Below are 20829 nucleotides of genomic sequence, written 5' to 3'. Positions count from 1 at the left end.
CCTCGTAGGTCTCAAGTTGGAGTTTTATGTTGGCAACGCTACGGGTAATGGCGTTCAGCTCGCTGGACGAAGGTAGATTGTCGATGAAGTCCTGTAACATTTGGAGTTTAGTTTTGACTTCGTTGATGGCTGCATGCAAAGCGTCCGTTTGAAGCTCAGCCTTGATGCTTTCCAACGTAGGAATTTCGAACGATTGAAACTGTTCGTGCAATTTGGCAATACTGGCATTCACGGGATCGTAGTTATCTTGAGTCTTAATGCTCTGGATAATGTTTTGTAGTTCAGTCTGGATGGTGCTCGTTTGGTCCTGCAAGTGTCGCTTCAGCTGTTCCACATCGAAGGTCTGCGCTTGCTGCAGCTTCAAAAATTATTTTTGGAGCTTGCCTACGCTCAGCGCCAAGTTGTCGAAGTTGTCTATTGACGCGAGGTCGGTGTACTTTTGCAGCAGCGATTTAAGCTCGGCGTCAATTTTGAGTACGGGGTCCAGGTACTGAGACTGCAGGCTAGCTATCTCTGACTGGAGGCTGGAGTTGAGCGTGGACTGCAGGGCCTGCAGGTCGCTTCGCAGCTTCTTGACCCTGACGTCGAGCATGAGAAGCTCGTCGCCATGGTCGTCGCGTTTCGTGTGACCAAAAATGTTGTTAGGCATTGCTGCTACTATGGTTATTTATTTATTATAGGATAGGATATTTCAAGCTCCACAAAAAGCGGGATGAGTTTGTCGTAATCACCCTGCAACTCCACGTACAAGCAATCGTCGGCAGATACATCGTACATGGTGACATTGTTCATCCTATCGTGCTTGAGGCGATAAATATTCTTGCCGAAGGAAACCTTGACTTCACCTACATTCTCTGGATTAACAGTTAGCTTAAGTTTACCGCTGATTGGGAACTTGTAGAAATTTAAATTATTGTTGAAGACGCAAAATATTTTGCCAACGTCCTCGTCGTATTTCGTCAAAATGCTGTTCAGGTGAATAATCAACAAGCCACTCAATTGGATAGCATGGACGGCAACAGGTCGAAGCTTGGCGTTGCAGCCTGACTCGGTGCTTCCATGACAGTCTGCTTTTTGAATCCAAACAAGTTCATAGGCATGGTTATTTTATTTTATACTCGACAGCAAGTTGAACCAAAAACTGTTTTTATTTTTTCAGATCTGTAGACTGACAAATAATATTATTTTTCTCTCTCATATGTGACTAATGGCATGCGCTGCAAGAGCACCCCTGCTTGTCGAGCTGTAGAAGCCACAATTTTCCTTACCTATTTTTTTTATTAATATATTTGTAAAAATCCATCTAATGTCTGAAATAAAAAATGTTAACTGTTTAAGGAAAATTTTTGCAAAATATCCCGCCATTTGTTTCAACTTACTAGGACCCCAATTTCATAGGCTTGATCCTAGAAGTCACATGCACAGCCATGTCCTTCGTAATCGCATATGCTAGTCAGCCAGATATTATCATAGGAGAATCATATTTCACCCTACGATCCTACCCAAACTGACATTGCACAAGCTAGAAGAAACAGGGGCGGGATATTTTATGTTAATTACGGCAGCCTGTGTGCAGTTATAAGTTAATTATCTAAAGTGCGCTCTAATATATGACAATACCACTTACAATCTTCCCTAAGACACAATCAACATACCAGGTAAGATCCTATTTGTCCTTTTATACCCACCAAAACACCTAGTTTTTTTTTGTTTCCTCATAGATGGTGCTGACAGCGCCACCCAGTTCGAGATAGTTCCTTTGTTTACTAACAGATGGCGCCCACTCTCCTCCTCCGAAAATTTTCAATAAAAAACTTAAAATGTTAAATATCTCGATGTAGATTACGTATACCAAGTTTGGTGGTCCTAAGTCAACTTCCAAAAATTTCCATTTTTTCTAGACTTCGTAACTTTCGAACGGATGGTCGCAGAGACGTGGGGTTTCTTGCGTTAACATCGTCTCGGTGTCCTCTGTCTTCCTCTACCAAAATTGGTGTAGGTCGTCATAGAACCAAATTTATCCCCTCTAGGTTTCCTCAATAAAAAAAACTTAAAATGTCAAATATCTCGAAAACGGAAGAGATAGAGCAAAGCAGACTGCGATTTTGACTTCCAAGAAGCATTTTATGATAGTAGAGAATACCCATACCACGTTTGAGCGCGCTACGATTAATATGAACAACCCCCCGAAATTTCGTCAGTGGGCCATATCTCAAGAACGGTTAGAGATAGGGGCAAAAATAAAAATAATAATACCCTAAAAGGTATTGCTAGAATCCACCCTTGTCGATTTAGGTAATGTATACCAAGTTTGGTGGTCCTAAGTCAAAGGGGGTGGGTCAACTCCCAAACATTTTTCATTTTTTTTTCTAGAAACCCCCATCGTAAAAGGCTATGGCAAGAGCCCAGCAGGTTGGCAACATTGCTTTATGCACTGGAACTACATAAGGCAAGCCTAAAGCAAGGTTGCCAGCTCCTTGCTTTAGGTTAAGTTAGATGAAGAAAAGTACACGAGCGCACCACTTTCGCGTTTGCCTTATGATATTTTCCGTTAAGGTTGCAAAAAAAGCACCACTTTCTGGCGTAGAACTGACTTTTTATCCCTACTTACTCACCGAAAATTATAACTTTTTATTTATTTTCCTGAACTGAAACAGAGAATACCCTGTTTCCTAAGTAACAAGTGCAAAAAAATAGATATTTGAATAAAACCATAAAGTTGTGCTACCGAAATACATAAAATAAACTACCCAAGTACCCATTAGTACCCAAAATATGTAACAATGTTAAACTTTTACAATTACATATAGCCCAATATCGTATTACTAATTACTTTTACAACTTATATTCTTTCTTAGTGTGAAATGGTTTCATCAATGCTCTTGACTTGATAGTTGTAAAGATAAATCCATATGTTTGCACTGGAGTATATACCATCACCACAAAGGTCACAAGAGTTGTCAAATAATTTGAGGGTTTATCAGTCGATACATACAACCTGAGCAGTCTTGCAGCTGTTGTTAGCCACCTAGAATGGTTAATGGGCCTGGTTTGCGATTCCCTAATTCATCACTGTAGTGTCCATTTGTAACACTAATACACCAATTATAGAGATACCTCTGATCAATACTTAAGTCTTCAAAGTCAACATTCCCAACAAGCTGACAAGAAGAAGAAACATTTATTGGATCGAATTGCACAAGAGGTTGTTTTTTGCAAGTTTGTAGAGCTTTTACTATTTCCTCAGAAAAAGTTTTTGGACCAGTTGTGAAGCCATCAATTTTCTGAAAGAGATGGCGCAGTGGGAGTTCATTTATATGCAGCAAACATATAAGCCACTGGAGGGGTCTACCAAGTTCTTTTTTTTTTTTTAGTAAAACAATAACTCCTCCTTTGTTTCCTGTATTCACATTTGTACCATCACATCCAACTGCTAAAAGATCATCGATACTTATTTCCTTCCTAGCACAGTAGCTCAAGATCTCATTTTTTATAGTAAGAGATGACCCATTGGATACTGTGACGTATCCTATATACTTTGAATTTGGCTCCTGGAGTAAAGTCACATGCTCTTCTGTTACGGCTCGACCATAATTCTTCACTCCTCTCTTCTCATTAATTCTTCTCTGGTCCTTCCTGCCATCAAAATACAATCCAGTCAGAGTATCCAAACTATCAGCAGCTGTTTTCCTGACTTTTTACTTCTTTCCCTTCTAGCCTTGCTCCCATCTATCACTTTAGAAACATCTGCATCACTAATAACACCTACATCTTGAAGAACTGCACTAGCAATTTTAGCTGCACTTCTGTCAGATATGCGATGTCTGTCATACACTCTAGCAAAATTCTTAAGAGGCAACCGCATTTGAGTTTCGTTTGAGGTTAATGAGGAATTCGCTGAAGTGGAGGGCATATCCGATTTGGTTTTAAGTACTTTACTCGTGTCACTGTCAGTATCTCAACCTTCTTCCTCCAGTTCACTTGATGGACTTGATTGAGGACTACTAGTAGCAGCATTGACACTACAGCTTGACAAATGTTTCTGAAGTCTTGCTTCTTCCATAGCTTTTCTTGCTTGCTTCTTCTGCAATTCTTTGGATTTTTTTAAATCAGTCTTTCCAATGAACATTTTTCTTGTTGTCCTTTGATCCAAAATAAATTCTCTTTCTTGAATAGGTACTTAATTGTCTCTAGAACAAACGCAGGTTGAAAAGTCTTTACACTTGCAACACGATATATCAAATAAAGTAGAGTTAGCATGTGAGCAATACAATGCAATTTTTTCTTGTAGTTTTCTTCATTTTGTCTACGCTTAAAGGGCTTTAAGAGGTTTCGATAGTGTTCGTGAAGTTTTTTCACTTTTGCAACAACTTGCTGATGTGATACTGGTGGCAATGAAGCTTTCATCAAAATTCCTGCCACTTGGTGAGAAACACTTTCACTAATTTCTGAAACATGAGGTTCCCGAGTTTTTCTCATTTTGCTTTTAAAGGCGGATATGAAGATATAATTTCATCACATCCAGAATGACACATGTATCTTTCAATACGCTAAAATAAGTGGAAATATGAAATCTTCGGAGGCCTTGGGGCACCAGAAGAAATTGACCTAGAGAGCTGATTTTTTTTATTTGACTATCTGATACCAAAATTCAACTTTCTTGACTACAGGCATTTCGAAAAACAAAAAAAAAAAATCTCCATGTATCTTTCAATACGCTAAAATAAGTGGAAATATGAAAACTTCTGAGGCCTTGGGGCACCAGAAGAAATTGACCTAGAGAGCTGATTTTTTTTATTTGACTATCTGATACCAAAATGCAACCTTTCTGACTACAGGTAAGTAGACCTAGTGGCCGGGTTCTGAATAATCATTTGGGGCTCGAATCATCATGTGGGGCTCGTCGTAGCCTTTTATGATGTATATTTTGAGGGCAGAGTTGGCAACACTGTGGGGGCTACTGTAGCCTTTTATGAGGGGGGTCTATTGCCCTCTGTTTACATCTGGCAACACTACCGTAGTTTGACAGTGTTGTTAACCTACTGGGTTTTTTTTCACTGAGGCTCGAATCATTATTTGAGGCTCGTCGTAGCCTTTTATGATGTATATTTTGAGGGCACAGTGTTGGCAACACTGTGGGTTTTTTACTGTAGCTTTTTATGAGGGGGTTTATTGCCCTCTGTTTATATTTGGTAATACTACCGTAGATTTTTTGACAGTGTTGTTAACCTACTGGGTTTTTCACTGTAAATTTTCATCAAAGGGTCTGAGGGGTCCATGTATTTTTTATGTCTGGCAATACTGTTGGGGGCCTAGTGTTGGCGACACTGTGGGTTTTTACTGTAGCTTTTTATGAGGGGGACCTATTGTCCTCTTTTTATATTTGGCAACTCTATTGGATGTTTTTTTTGAGGCTTGGGTTTTACCAACCCATCCGAAGAAAATTCCACTATATGATCTTTCACTGGCTAAGCTAACCTACAAATAGGAATTGGCAACACCGACGAGCATCAAATGATGATTTCGAGCCTCAAATAATGATTTCGAGCCCCACATGATGATTCGAGCTTCAAATAATAATTCAAGACTCGTCGGTGTTGCCAACCCACTCTACAAAAATTCAAATCCAAATACCAGCAACTGATGAAACTGTACGATGGTCTGGACATTGCAACGTTCGCCTCGGAAATAAAACCACTCGACGATTGTCGTGAAAATTCAGTCGTTGTGTTCGACGACGCCATCCTGGAAAATCAAAATGAAATTCGCAACTTTTTCACGCAAGGTCGTCACAAAGGAATGGATTGCTTCTACCTAGCTCAAACGTTTTCCAAAATTCCAAAACAGTTAGTACGCGACAACGCTAATTTCATATGTTTGTTTCGTCAAGATCACACCAACCTCAAGCACGCGTACGATGACTACGTAGGCGGAGACATGAACTACAATCAATTTTCGGAACGCTGCTGCTCTACTTGCTGGAACGGTGACGATTTCGGATTCGCGACGATCGACATGACGAGGAAACCCAACGACGGAAAATACAGAAACAAAATCAACGACTTTCTAAACGTTGCAACGTTGTGAGAAACGATGTGTATAAATAACGTCATGACGAAACGAAAAATCGAAGACGAAAATCTCAAGCTTCGCGATTACCTCGCGAAACGCTTCAAAGGTTGGAAATCCGAGAATCGCGGATTCTACGAAGAGAAGAAACGTCAGGATCAACCCGTGATCGATGCCATCAGCAGTCTAGGTAAAGAAATTAAAAGTGTCACGGAACAAAATAAAAATTTGATCAACGAACTCGTACCGCTCGCAGCTAAAAGTTACGCCGTACCCACGCCTATTTCGAGCATTCCTTTGACGCCGTTCGAACTGAAGGATGCACCGGCACGACGTCGAGCCATAGGCAGCACGTCTTCGGATAAAATCGAGTTGGGACCTTTGGCACGAGACTACCTGAGCACGGGGAAATTCGACAAGGATGAAGTGTTCGGATTGTATCCCAGCATGGAAACCAGCGAAGGCGGCGGTGTGGTGTGGAAGATTGGGAAATCGAAGGTGACCTTCGAAGGCAACGACATTAAAGTCAATTTAGGCGACAAGGATAGTTGGAACAGGTATCCGGGTACGGTGGGACTGTGGGAACTCGTTGCCAAAAAGCAGCCGAAAGATTACACCGACGAAGATTACCAAAGTTACAAGGAAATTCTGATCATGACGGATGCCTTGTACCAGAACAACGACGCCTCGCAGAATAGGGTGAAATCGAGCAGCGGCGAGAAGTACAGGAATCTCATCAAACCGATTTGGAACCAGGTCAAAACAGGCAGCGGCGTCAAACGCTACAACACGTTACCCAAAGAATTCGTTTGGGTGGACGACGTTAGGAAACTCGTGGACCGATTGTTGGTGATAGCCGGCGAAGAGAATGCAGGCAACCGTAATTTCTACAACGAGAAGGTTGGCATCGTGGACATGATCAGCACGAAACTTTCCAACTTCATCGTGAACGACGACAAGGGCATAGGTTACCTGATCAAAATCATCAACACGCTGCCTCCGAAATTTTGGAACGTGGCCGAAGGAAAGGGACTCGTGAACGACATCATCAACAAGTTACCTTTCGAGATGCATCTACCTGGCTACCAGTACTGCGGACCGGGTACCAAACTCGAGAAAAGATTGGAGAGAGGAGACAAGGGTGTGAATCCGTTGGACGCGGCATGCAAAGATCACGACATCGCCTACAACACCACGCAGACGGATCTGGACGCACGTCACGAAGCAGACAAAAAATTGGAACATGCAGCTTTCGAAAGGTTCGTGAGCAGAGACGCATCGCTGGGTGAACGGGTCGCCGCACTGGGTACCACCATCGCCATGAACACGAAACAAAAATTGGGGTGGGGTATATAAATAACATACCGTAAAAAAACTACACAAGAAAAAATCTCAGAATATATATATAAATAACATACCGTGAAAATAACACATAAAGCATCAACATGAAGCCCAAGGGTGTCGTGTACCAGATACCATATTCGAATCTAAAAAATCTAGGTGCCCTCGATGGGTTACTCACCAAGAAACAACGTGAGAAGAAACGTTCTTGCTTGTCGAAAGGACACGGAATGAAATTGCTGCTCAGCACACCTCAATTGAAAAGATTGCAGCGTTCGCGGAAACAGCAAAAGATCGGAGGTTTCATATTCAGCATCCCCGCCATCCTGGCAACATTGGGGGCCGTGGGAAGTTTGGCTGGCGGAAGTGCCGCCATCGCGAAAACCGTCATCGACTCGAAGAAGAACAAAGCGGAATTGGAAGAACAAAAACGTCACAACCTGGCCATGGAGAAGAAAGGGGGGAAGGGCGTGATGAAGAAGTTTAAAAAAAAGAAACAACAGCACTCACCAACCGAGACATTGAATCTCTGATCGGACCGTTACAAATCAAACACTTCAGAGGAGTTTTCATGTCCGACTCGTTACCTTCAAGCGTTAAAAGAAGAGAATGCGGAGTAGTTAACTTGGACGGTCAAGAAAATCCAGGCACGCATTGGATATGTTACCACAAAAATGATGATAAAGCATTCGTTTTCGATTCTTTCGGAGGTGTTCCACCTACAAATTTAATTCATTATCTGAAAACGAACAAAACCTCTATATACTACAACGACGAACGCATTCAAAATTTCGGAGACGTGAACTGCGGCCATCTCTGCCTCTCCGTGCTCGCGTTTCTCTCTAAAATAAATAACCCTACGATCGAGGATTTCCAGAAAGCATTGTGGAACCTCAAACAGCATCACTAGGATGGGCGTGTTCCATCTCACGAGCGAATCTTCAATCTTGAAACTCACGCTGCACGACGACATCGTCTATCCTAAATCCGTGGCTCTGCGTGCATTCTACAGCATGTACCTCATACCTAACGTCACGCAGCACAACAACAATATTAGCGTCGGAAGCGAACACATCGTCGTCACGCCAGGACAATACAATCTTTCCACTTTGCAAGCTCAATTACCCAAAGGCAGTAGTATAAAAACCCATATTATAAACCCAAGAAAGTATGAACCCCCCTCAAGTAGATTTGGCTACACTTAAAACAAGCTCAACATGCCCATATGAGCTTTTTGCTCTAGTGTGGAACCCTGTCTAATCCAAGATTTTTGTAGAAAAGCCCTCATGGATTCCATGAGAAAGTATGAACCCCCTCAGATTGATTTGCCTATACTTACAAAAGGCACTTCTGTGAGATTGTTGTCCATAAATTTGTTAAAAATTTGATATTTTTTTTGGCCACACTTAAAACTAGGCCACCCACACCCATACACACCCACCTATACACACCTACACCCACCCACACCCACCCACACATATTTACTTCCGGTCTACTTCCGGTCCACTTCCGGTCTACTTCCGGTCCACTTCCGGTCCACTTCCGGTCCACTTCCGGTCTACTTCCGGTCCACTTCCGGTCTACTTCCGGTTTGCCTACTTCCGGTCCACTTCTGGTCCACTTCCGGTCTACTTGTAGCCAAGTTGTGGCCTATTTCTGCTTTTTTTATCCAGCATAGAGTTTTGATTTGAACCCCAAGAAATTGTATATAAATACCAAAGCCAAAAATATTAAGTGTATACACACATACACACATACGCACACACACAAAGCACAGTGTTGAACCCAACTGATATTTTTATCCAGCATAGAGTTTTGATTTGAACCCCAAGAAATTGTATATAAATACCAAAGCCAAAAATATTAAGTGTATACACACATATACACATACACACACACAAAGCACAGTGTTGAAGCCACCTGATATTTTTATCCAGCATAGAGTTTTGATTTGAATCCCAAGAAATTGTATATAAATACCAAAGCCAAAAATATTAAGTGTATACACACATACACACATACGCACACACACAAAGCACAGTGTTGAACCCAACTGATATTTTTATCCAGCATAGAGTTTTGATTTGAATCCCAAGAAATTGTATATAATAAACAACAACAAAAATGCCGAATCAAAAATATTGTAATCAATGCAATAAGAATATATCCAGCCCCAATTGGGCCAAGCACCAAAAGATTTGTGACCCAGACAAATACAGAACTCCCACAAAAATTTGCCCCAAATGCAATAGACAATACAGCATGCAATACTTTACATATACACATAAAGATACTTGCTCTGTACAGTCATCAACACAACCATCTACATCTGGTCTGAAAAGAAAGCACGAAGCAGCTCTTAATGCCAGAGCAGCAAAGCAGCCACGCTATGAACCCATCCGTAGCAGTTTTAAAGGCCAATTAAGGGATCACCGGTTTGTATCAGAGCCAAGATGTGGCATTGAGAATTTTTTGAACAGTATAAATTCTGATCTCCAGGCAATTCTAAATGCACAAAATGGTTCTTATAAGCTCTCCCTCAAATTGTTTACACAATATAAGAAACCAAATGGCACAAAATTTATACAGCCCCACATAACAGAAACTGTACCGGTATATTCAAACGCAAATTCAGACACAATAATAAGCAGCTTGATAGATCAATTGAATATTAAACACTCTGAATTTGCGGCAAAAGAGTCAGGATGGACCCTATGCGGTTCTCCACACAAGTTATATGTTAATATTTCTGAATTCAGCCCATTACAAGGTTCCACTTATGTGCCATTACCTGCTAATATCAAAAACAAAAGAGCCGTGGTCAATATAAAAAATAATGACGCGAAATGCTTTTTGTGGTGTATTTTAGCTGCTTTGTATCCAGTTTCAAGGGATCCTCAGAGAATAACTTATTACAAGCAGCATGAACATGATTTTGACGATGCAATGGAGGGTTTGGAATATCCAATGTCTGTTCAGAATATTGACAAATTTGAAAAAAGGGCCAAGCATATCAATGGCAAACAATTATCTATTAATGTATTTATTTGTTCCACTGGCAATTGCTCGATAGATCCTCTCAGAATCAGTACACTTGATGATGATTCTGCTGTTCCGATTGACCTGCTCTTAATTGAAGAGAATGGCACTTCTCATTACACTCTGATACACAGTCTTGAAGCTTTAGTGAGAACACAACTAGACAAATCCAATACAATATTCAAGTTGTGCAGAAGATGTTTGACTGTATTTGATGGTAAAAAAATAATAAATGGGGTTCGTGAAAGGAATGCAGAAATTGCTAAAAACAAGTTAATTGAGCATCTGAAATACTGTGGCAACCATAAACCTGTTCATATGCTTATGCCTAACCCAAGTGAAAATTGCAAATTCAAAAAGTTTGAAGCCTTGTCGGAACACCCAGCATATATTGTCTGTGATTTTGAATCGAACCTCAAACCTCTTGCATTCTGCAATCCAGATCCTGAAGAATCTTCAATTACACCATACCAGCTACATGAACCTTCCAGCTTTTGTTATATAGTTATACGGGATGGTGTAGCTAGTAAGCCATACTTATACATGGGACCAAATGCCATCAAAATATTTGCACATAGAATAGAAAATGAGTGCCGTGACATAGCATCTAACATCTTATTAAAATCAAAGCCTATGTTGCCTTTAACAGAGGAACAGATTGAAGATTTCAACAAAGCAGAAAAATGCCCGGTATGTGATTGTGAATTTTCAGATACAAATATCAAGGTACATCACCATTCTCATACAGATGGTAAATTCTTAATGGCCCTGTGTAATAGCTGCAATATTAAGATCAAGAGACCAAAATTTGTCCCCATATTTTGCCATGGAGCATCCAATTATGATTTCCATCATTTGATCAGATACGAGGGGTTTGACAAGCAGAATTTAAATATTTTAGCTGAAAATGATGAGAAATATATATCTATTAGCAAGATAATTAAAGTTGATGGTGTTCCTATTTACATAAGATTTCTTGATTCTTACAGATTTTTATCTGCTAGCCTGCCCACACTGGCCACTCAATTATCTGATGATCAATTCAAAATCACACGTGCATTGTTTCCAAATCAGGACCTGAAATTAATTAGGCGGAAGGGTGTATATCCATATGACTATGTTACAGATTTTTCTAAATTTGATGAGTGTTCTCTGCCACCACAAGAAGAGTTTTGTAGCAAAATCAGAGGATCTGGAATCACTGATGAAGATTATCACCATGCCCAGTTGATGTGGAACAATTTAAATTGCAAGACATTTGGTGATTATCACATGGCATATTTGAAACTTGATGTCACCCTCTTAGCTGATATACTGCAGGCATTCAGAAAATCTTCCATGCAAAATTATAAACTGGACCCAGTGTATTTTTACAGTGCCCCGGGCCTAGCATGGGCCGCAATGTTTTTCAACACCAAAAAGCAATTGGATCTAATCCACGATCAAGATATGTATCTGTTTATGGAGAAATGTATAAGAGGAGGGATGGTGCAATGTTCTCAGAGATATGCCAGAGCAAATAACAAATATATGCCTGATTATGATCCAGCACGGCCATCAAATTATATAACGTATGTAGATGCAAACAGCCTCTATGGTCATGCTATGATGAAAAAACTGCCATATGCAGGGCTTGAATGGGTTGAAGATTTCAATATTAAAGATCTTAAGAATTTTGATGACAGTAAGTATGGCCTCATCTTAGAGGTTGATCTGATAATTCCAGAACATTTACACAACAAATTTTCTGATCTGCCCCCAATTCCCGAGGTTCAGTGCTCACCTGGCTCTAAACAGAAGAAGCTCATGATGACACTGGAGCCGAAACAGGGATATGTCACATATTACAAAAACCTCCAGTTCCTGATGAAACATGGTGTCCAAGTGACCAAAATTGGAAAAGTTTTGAGGTTCAGGCACTCAAGATGGTTGAAGCCATATATTGATACAAACACAGAGCTTCGAACATCTGCAAAGAGCCAATTTGATAAGGCCTTGTTTAAATTGATGGTGAATTCAGTGTATGGCAAAACTATTGAAAACGTCAGAAAACATACCGATGTTAAAATAATTACTGACCCCAGCCTGAGCAAAAAATTGGTTGCAAAGCCTAATTTCAATTATAGAAGAATTTATGATGAGCACATGGCACTTTTCAACATGAAGAAAACAAAAATTAAGTTTGATAAACCTATTTATGAAGGGGCTGCAATATTGGAATCGTCCAAATTACATATGTTAACATTGTATTATGATGTGCTGAAACCTTTTTATGGTGATCGTGTAAAATTATTGTACATGGACACGGATAGTTTTATTCTTGATATTCAAACAGAAGATGTTTATCAAGATATGTCACAGCCTGAATTGTTTCAATACTTTGATACCAGTGAACATACAATAATTCAACCCCACAACAAAAAGGTGCCCGGCAAGTTAAAAGATGAGACACGTGGTGATGTTATTGTGAAATTTGCTGGGTTAAGTGCCAAGGTGTACAGCTTTGAAACATGTAGTGGCGCTGTTGCCAAAAAGGCCAAGGGCATTGGCAGAGTGACTGTAGACAAAGATCTCCAATTTGAAGATTATGAAAATTGCCTCAAATCCGCGAATTCAATCAAAACATCAGAATCCAGAATTCAGAGTGAGGATCACTTATTGACTTCAAATGTTGTAAGAAAAGTGGCTCTGGACCCACATGATGATAAGAGATGCATTTTATCATGTGGCATACATACTTTACTTTGGGGGCATTGTGATTTGAAAAATGGAAATCAATGCCCAATCACAGAGCATGATTTGAAATAAATAAACATGCCTATGAACTTATTTGGGTTCAAAAAACAGGCTATTATGGAGCTGCCAACACCACAACCCTCTTCTGATATGCTGTCTAAACTGAGTGGCTTGTTAATTATTCATCTGAACAGCATACTTACAGATGTTGATGATGAAACAGGTAAAATATTGTACATATTTAACAATAATTTAAATCATTACCAATTACCTGTAGGTGGGCAATTGCAATTTATTACAACCCCTGAGGGCAATGTCAAGATTTCAGTAGGGAGAAATATTTACAGAATTAAGCACTCAAACATGGTTTCTGGCACTGTTTATACTGTTTCTGCTGGTGACTGCTTATATATTGAGGTCCCTGGATCTTATGACAAGCTTATACCCTTTTTTATAGAATTAAGAATCAGATATTCAATAATAAATAACCATTAAAACAAAAATGCCTAATGATATATTTGGCCATACAAGACATGAAGATCACAGTGATGAGATTCTGATGCTTGATGTCAGAGTCAAGAAATTAAGAAGTGATTTACAAGCTTTACAAACCACACTGAATGCCAGTCTTCAATTAGAAATTACACATTTACAATCACAATGCATGGACCCTCTTCTTAAAATTGACTCAGAACTCAAAGTGCTGCTTCAGAAATATACTGATCTGGCGACATTAGATAATTTTCAAAGTTTAGAAGAAGCTGTAGCAGCTCTTCAAGCCAAATTTAAGACTCAGGCTACCAACTCTGAGCAATTGAAACAACAATTAGAAGAGCAGATTAATAATGTCCAGACACAGCTCCAAACAATTGTCAAAAGCATAAAATCACAAGAAGATTTTGATCTAGTGATTTCCACTCTAAAAGAACAGATTCAGTCACTCCAAATACCTAATCTGGACCCTCTGAACAATGCCATAGCCGAGGTTAAAGAAAAAATTGAGACACTTGAAAATTTTATGAACAATTTGCCATCTTCTGATGCTTTGAGTGCAATAACTCGGAGTGTAGCAAATATTAAGCTGCAACTTGAAACATATGAAGATTTTGGAAAAATTCAAAGTACCATAACCCATCTTGAAGGTACAATAGCATCAGTGCAAAGTGATTTGGCAAGTGTACTAGAATCCCGCTTGCCTGGTATTGTAGACACTCTTGTCAGTGTCCAGCAACAAATCACAAAGCTTGAAAACCTCAACACTGAATCTGAACTATCTCATTTTCATCACTTGATCGATGATATCCAAACAAAGCTTGAAATTTTACAACAATCAACACCCACTCAGGCAGATATAGCCCTGCTCCAAAATGCTATGCAAAATGTGGCTGATGCTTCTGAATTAAACAATGTAAAATTGGCACTTGAATTTTTGCAAAATACAGTATCAAATCTTCCCACATCACAGGAACTTAAAAATATTAAGAGGGCAGTGAATAGGATATTGAAATCAGAAGATATCAAGAATATCCAGGCAGAGATCAAACAACTCACTCAGACAGTGGCCACTCTACCAACCAATCAACATATTAATGAACTGCATGTCCTGTTTGAGGATATCAGAAGACAGGTCCATGATCTTACTGCTCAAAATTCAAAATTGGCAGTTGTTGAAAATTTACAGCAAATTGTAGCCAATATCAAGCAACAGCTAGGAACCATGGAATCCAATCAAGCAAATGCTCTGTCTGTTTTTGCCACCCAGCTTCAAGAGATTGTGCAACAATACAAGAGACTTGCTGTAGACATAAAAATCAAGCCAGGCCATGATGATGTTGTTAGGACCATCAATGAGCACCTTGAATCTGTAACAAGTAGATTGCTTACAGCAGAAAAGGAAATAACAGGCATAATCGAGAATCCAAAACATACAGTAATTCTTGAATTGTACAGCATCCCCCAACAAAGAATATGATTCACCATTTACACCAGGTGGCAAAATATATATGCTATCCCCTGCACAATTTTATTATCAATTTTTTGTTGGGGGCATATTGAGACCAATCAAGATCAAATATTGGCATCAGCCACAGGCACACCACTACCCTACCTTATCAATAACAAATGCTGACAACAAAGCAAAAATCACCAGTGTAGAGTTAGAGGATTTTACAGATCCCAATACATTAGAAACAGCCTATACTGAAGATGATGGCACTTTGGAATTTAAAATACATATTGGAGACAAATTATATTTAGAAAATCCTGCAGTCTCAGCTGCTGAACACCCCATAGTTGCAATATTCTTGTTTTCATATTATGTCTAGACAAATTATTGTTGATGAATTACACAGACAGGCCAGACAATTTTAAGAGACTCCCAGTGGTCACAAAGGGCATAGATGATTTATGGCAGAGCGACTTGATTGAGTTGTCAAGTGGACAGTTGAAAAACTTAGACAAAATCAACAAGGGCTACAAGTATCTACTCACTGTAATAGATACATTTTCAAAATTTGCCTGGGCTGTGCCACTGAAATCCAAGACTGGAACATGTGTTACAGAAGCCATCAGGACAATAATCAATCAGAGTGGAAGATCACCGCACTATTTGCAAACAGATAATGGCAAAGAATTTTATAATTCAGTGTTTCAACAATTTATTAAAAGCCAGGCAATAAAACATTACTCGAGTTACAGTGATCTCAAGGCCTCAATTGTAGAGAGATTCAACAGAACCTTAAAAAATCTTATGTATAAACAATTTACACTTCAAGGTAATTATAAATGGATTAATATTCTTCCAGAACTTCTACATAAATATAACAACTCTGTTCATTCCACAATCAACATGAAACCCTCTGAAGTAACTCCATCTGATGAGCAAAAATTGATCAGTACTGTTTATTATCCTAGATACCAGCCAACAACAAGAAAAGCCAAATACAGGGTGGGTGATCAAGTAAGAATCAGCAAATATAAGCACTTATTCAAGAGAGGCTTTACAAGAAACTGGAGCACCGAATTATTTACAGTGGTTCAAGTTAAACCCGGGACCCTTAACACATATATAATAAAAGATCACCGAGGAGAAATTCTCAAAGGCCGATTCTATGAAGAAGAACTCAACAAAACTAAACAGCCTGACACATATCTCATAGAAAAAATTATCCGCAGAAAAGGCAAAAAGTTACTTGTCAAATGGCTGGGTCATCCGGAAAACAGCTGGATCGATGCAAACAAAGTGATAATATGAACACCTGGGATGTTATAAAAAGGCTGCCAGAACCTGAACAACAGAATAAGAGAAATGGCAAGTTGCTGCCTGATAATATTAGGTGTCTTATTGTTGGGCCATCTGCTTGTGGTAAAACTACACTAATGGTTGATAATTTTTTATTGGCACCCAACTGGTTAGACTGGAAAAACAGGCACTTGTATGTTTTTTCTAAGAGCTTGGAACAATTAAAATATCAGCAGCTGATGAAGCTATATGATGGATTGGATATTGCCACTTTTGAACCAGATGTTAAGCCACTTCATGAATGTCTCGATAATTCTGTTGTTGTGTTTGATGACATTATACTGGATAATCAAAACAAGGTTAGAAATTTCTTTACACAGGGCCGGCACACAAACATTGATTGCTTCTACCTGGCACAGACTTTTTCAAAAATACCGAAGCAGCTGATCCGAGACAACAGCAATTTTATATGTGTGTTTCATCAAGATCATACCAACCTCAAACACATACATGATGAATATGTAGGTGGGGACTTGAGCTACAATGATTTTTCCAAGTTTTGCAGTAGGTGCTGGAACCAGGACAGTTATGGGTTTGTTACTATTGATATGACAAGAACACCCAATAGTGGTAAATATAGAAGTAAAATCAACGATTTTCTAGACGTAGAGACGTATATAAACAACCATGAAACGACCAATCATTGATGATCTTAAGTTAAGAGATTATCTTGTAAAAAGATTTAAGGGATGGAAATCAGAGAACCGTGGAATTTATGAAAAACACAAACAAACAGAACAGCCTGTAATTGATGCTATTAATAATTTAGGTAAGAATATCAAAACTGTTACAGAGCAAAATCAAGATTTGATCACAGAGCTTGTACCTGTAGCTGCAAGGAACATATTAGATTATCCATTCACCCCACTTTCCAGTATTCATACACCTAGTCCTATTGCTCCTAGAAGAATTGAAGCTACTCAGGATCCTATTGAATTGGGTCTTCTTGCTCAAAAATATTTAACCACACCTAAAGACAATAAAGATGAGGTCTTTGGCTTATATGCTGACACAGAGCTTGATGGCAGCATCATTCATAGAATTGGCAATTTCAGAGTAACATTTATGGGAGATGATATAATTGTATATTCAGAATCTCGACTTGGAGAAAAAGGTGCTTTTGTTAAGTACACCGGCACACCTGGGTTGTGGGAACTGATGACTAGGAAAAGGCCTGGCAGCTATACAGATCAAGATTATGAGGATTACAAAGAAATATTAATAAAATCAGATGCTCTATACCAGAACAATGATCCCACACAAAAAAGAGTCAAGTCTAGCAGTGGAGCAAAATACAATAATTTAATCAAGCCCATATGGTCACAGATCAAGACAGGCAGTGGAATCAAACAATACAACACCCTGCCTAAAGAATTTGTGTGGGTTGATGATGTCAGGAAACTTGTAGATAGGTTATTGGTGATAGCTGGGGAGGAAAATGCTGGCAACAACAATTTTTATAATGAAAAGGTTGGAATTATGGACATGATAAGCACAAAATTGTCTAATTTTATAGTGAATGACCCTAAAGGGATTGGATATCTCATAAAAATTATTAATACTCTACCACCTAAATTTTGGAATATTTCTGAGGGCCGGGGGTTGGTTAATGACATTATAAACAAGCTGCCATTTGAACTACACATTCCAGGCTATCAGTATTGTGGTCCCGGTACAAAATTGGATCATAGATTAAACAGAGGTGATCCTGGTGTTAATCCCCTAGATGCTGCTTGTAGAGACCATGACATAGCATACAACACACATTCTGATCTTGACAAGAGACATGTTGCAGACAAGAAATTAGAAGAGGCTGCATTTGGTAGATTTGTAAGCAAAGATGCTTCTTTAAGTGAAAAAATAGCAGCATTGGGGACCACCATAGCTATGAACACCAAACAAAAACTGGGGTGGGGGCTGTGAATATGTATATAATAAACCTAGGATGAAGGCCAAGAGTGTTATGTATCAAATACCTTATGCAGGTCTTAAATCTCTTAAAACTATTGACAGTCTTTTAACCAAAAAGCAGCGCAAGAAAAAAAATTCTTGTCTTGCCAAGGGCCATGGTATGAAATTATTACTTAGTACCCCCCAATTAAAAAAATTACAGCAATCAAGAAAAAAATCACATGTGGGGGGATTCATATTTACTATCCCTGCCATCTTAGCTGCTCTCGGGGCTGTGGGGAGCTTGGCTGGGGGATCAGCTGCCATAGCAAAAACAGTAATAGATGCCAAGAAAAATAGGGCAGAATTAGATGAGCAGAGGCGCCATAATCTGGCCATGGAGAAACAAGGCAAAGGTGTTAAGAGAGCCATGAATAAGTTTAAAAAAAACAAGAGCCGCTTACAAACCAAGATATTGAAGCTTTAATCAAGCCACTGGGCATCAAACATTTTAGAGGTGTGTACATGTCTGATTCTTTACCAGAACAACCACTCAACAAAGAGTGTGGCATTGTTAATTTGGATAAGTACAAAAATCAGGGCACTCACTGGATTTGTTATCTTAAATATTTAAAAAATGAGGCATTTGTGTTTGATTCATTTGGAGGTGTTCCACCTGAAAATTTAGTAAAATATCTAAATTCAGCTAATCTTTATTACAATAATGCCCGTGTTCAAAACTTCAAAGATGTTAATTGCGGACATCTGTGTTTATCTGTTCTTAGATATATGTCTCAAATAAATAAACCATCAATTGAAAATTTTCAAAAGGCCTTGTGGTATCTGAAACATCATGGGGGTATTCCATCTCACCAGCCAAAATTCAATATTGAAACTCAAATTGCATGATGACATAGTGTATCCCAAAACAATAGCTCTCAGAGCATTTTACGGCATGTACCTAATCCCTAATATTACGCACCACAACAACAAAATTGCAGTAGGGGATCAAAAAATTGTCATCACTCCAGGGCAATATAATCTGTCCACTCTAAATGCTCAATTACCCAGAGGTGTAGTGTTAAGTCAAAATTCTGTCACTCACAGAGTAGAGATTGTATCTGCTACAGAAACAGTGGATCTGGGTACTATAGGAGAGCTGTTAGGCTTTGAGAACAACACAAAACTTGAAGCAGGCATCAAACACACTGCTATGAATATACCTAAATTCTTAGCCATAGAGACTCTGAATATTCACTGTAATGTGGCTGAGGGTATGATCACCAAATCAAATGGTATAGGCACTCACAAACAAACTGGCATCATTGCAACATTCAAACCTAATTCTGAATTTATGGAGCCCATCATCTACAATCCATCCCCAACATTATATTTTCCTGTGTGCCATAATAGAATAGATTATATTGAATTGATGGTCACTAATGAAAAAGAAGAATTAGTTGATTTTGCTGGAGCCACAACAACTGCTATCATAGAGATTAATATTTAAATAAAAATACATACAATGGAAAATATTGAGAGTTATGAGCTACAATCATTCCCTCCAAACAGGAGGACATTTGCAAATTTAAATCAACCCAACACAGAAATTGAGGTTGATCTTGATGTAGGGGATGGCTTTATACACCCCCACAGAGCAGATCTATACATCAAATTTGATGTTGTAAAGCTCGATGGAACAGATTATCCGGCAAATTCAAATATAAGATTGGTAGATAATTTTGTGCCGCATCTGTTCTCTGAAATTGAGATCAGAAAGCATGGTGTTGTTATAAACAGAATAGATTATCCCGGCATTACCTCCACAGCTTTGGCTACATTAAAATTATCCAAAACAGAGGCTTCATACTACAGAATCGGTGGATTTGAGGCTGGTGATAAGATATTATCTAAGAACCACACAGTGCTGTTTCCCATGCGCCTGTTGCCAGGATTCTTCTCAGATTACAAAGATATTATGTGGAAGGGTGGTTTAAGAATCACATTTAGAAGAGCTGCAAATGATAACAATGCTTTGATGAGGTACAGCACATTAAACTCTACAGGGGAAGCTCTGCCCAATACCCTACCAGATGCAGGCAAGTGCATTATTCAGACTATGGAGTTAAGAATCCCAGTTGTTGAATATGAGGCCAGTTATGCTCTTAAATACAAAGCTGATATAATAAAAAATCCACAGATTCCTCTGCAATTTTATACATATCAATCTGTACAGAAGCCCGCATCTGGTACCTATTATGAGTTTGATGCTACAAATTCATTTTCCAGTATTCAATATGACATGCCGCATTTTGTGGTGGTACTGTTTCAGACTGGGAGACACAACAATCAGGAAAAAAAATTCAAGTAAATTTGATAACTGCAACATCAAGAACATATATCTTAAAAATGGCAGAAATGAGGTCTTTCCTAGAGAAAATTACAATTTAGAC

The sequence above is a fragment of the Lepisma saccharinum genome, chromosome 21 (assembly GCF_977018435.1).
Source record: "Lepisma saccharinum chromosome 21, izLepSacc3.1, whole genome shotgun sequence".
In the NCBI taxonomy this organism is placed as follows: domain Eukaryota; kingdom Metazoa; phylum Arthropoda; class Insecta; order Zygentoma; family Lepismatidae; genus Lepisma; species Lepisma saccharinum.
This window is presented reverse-complemented; position numbering follows the sequence as displayed.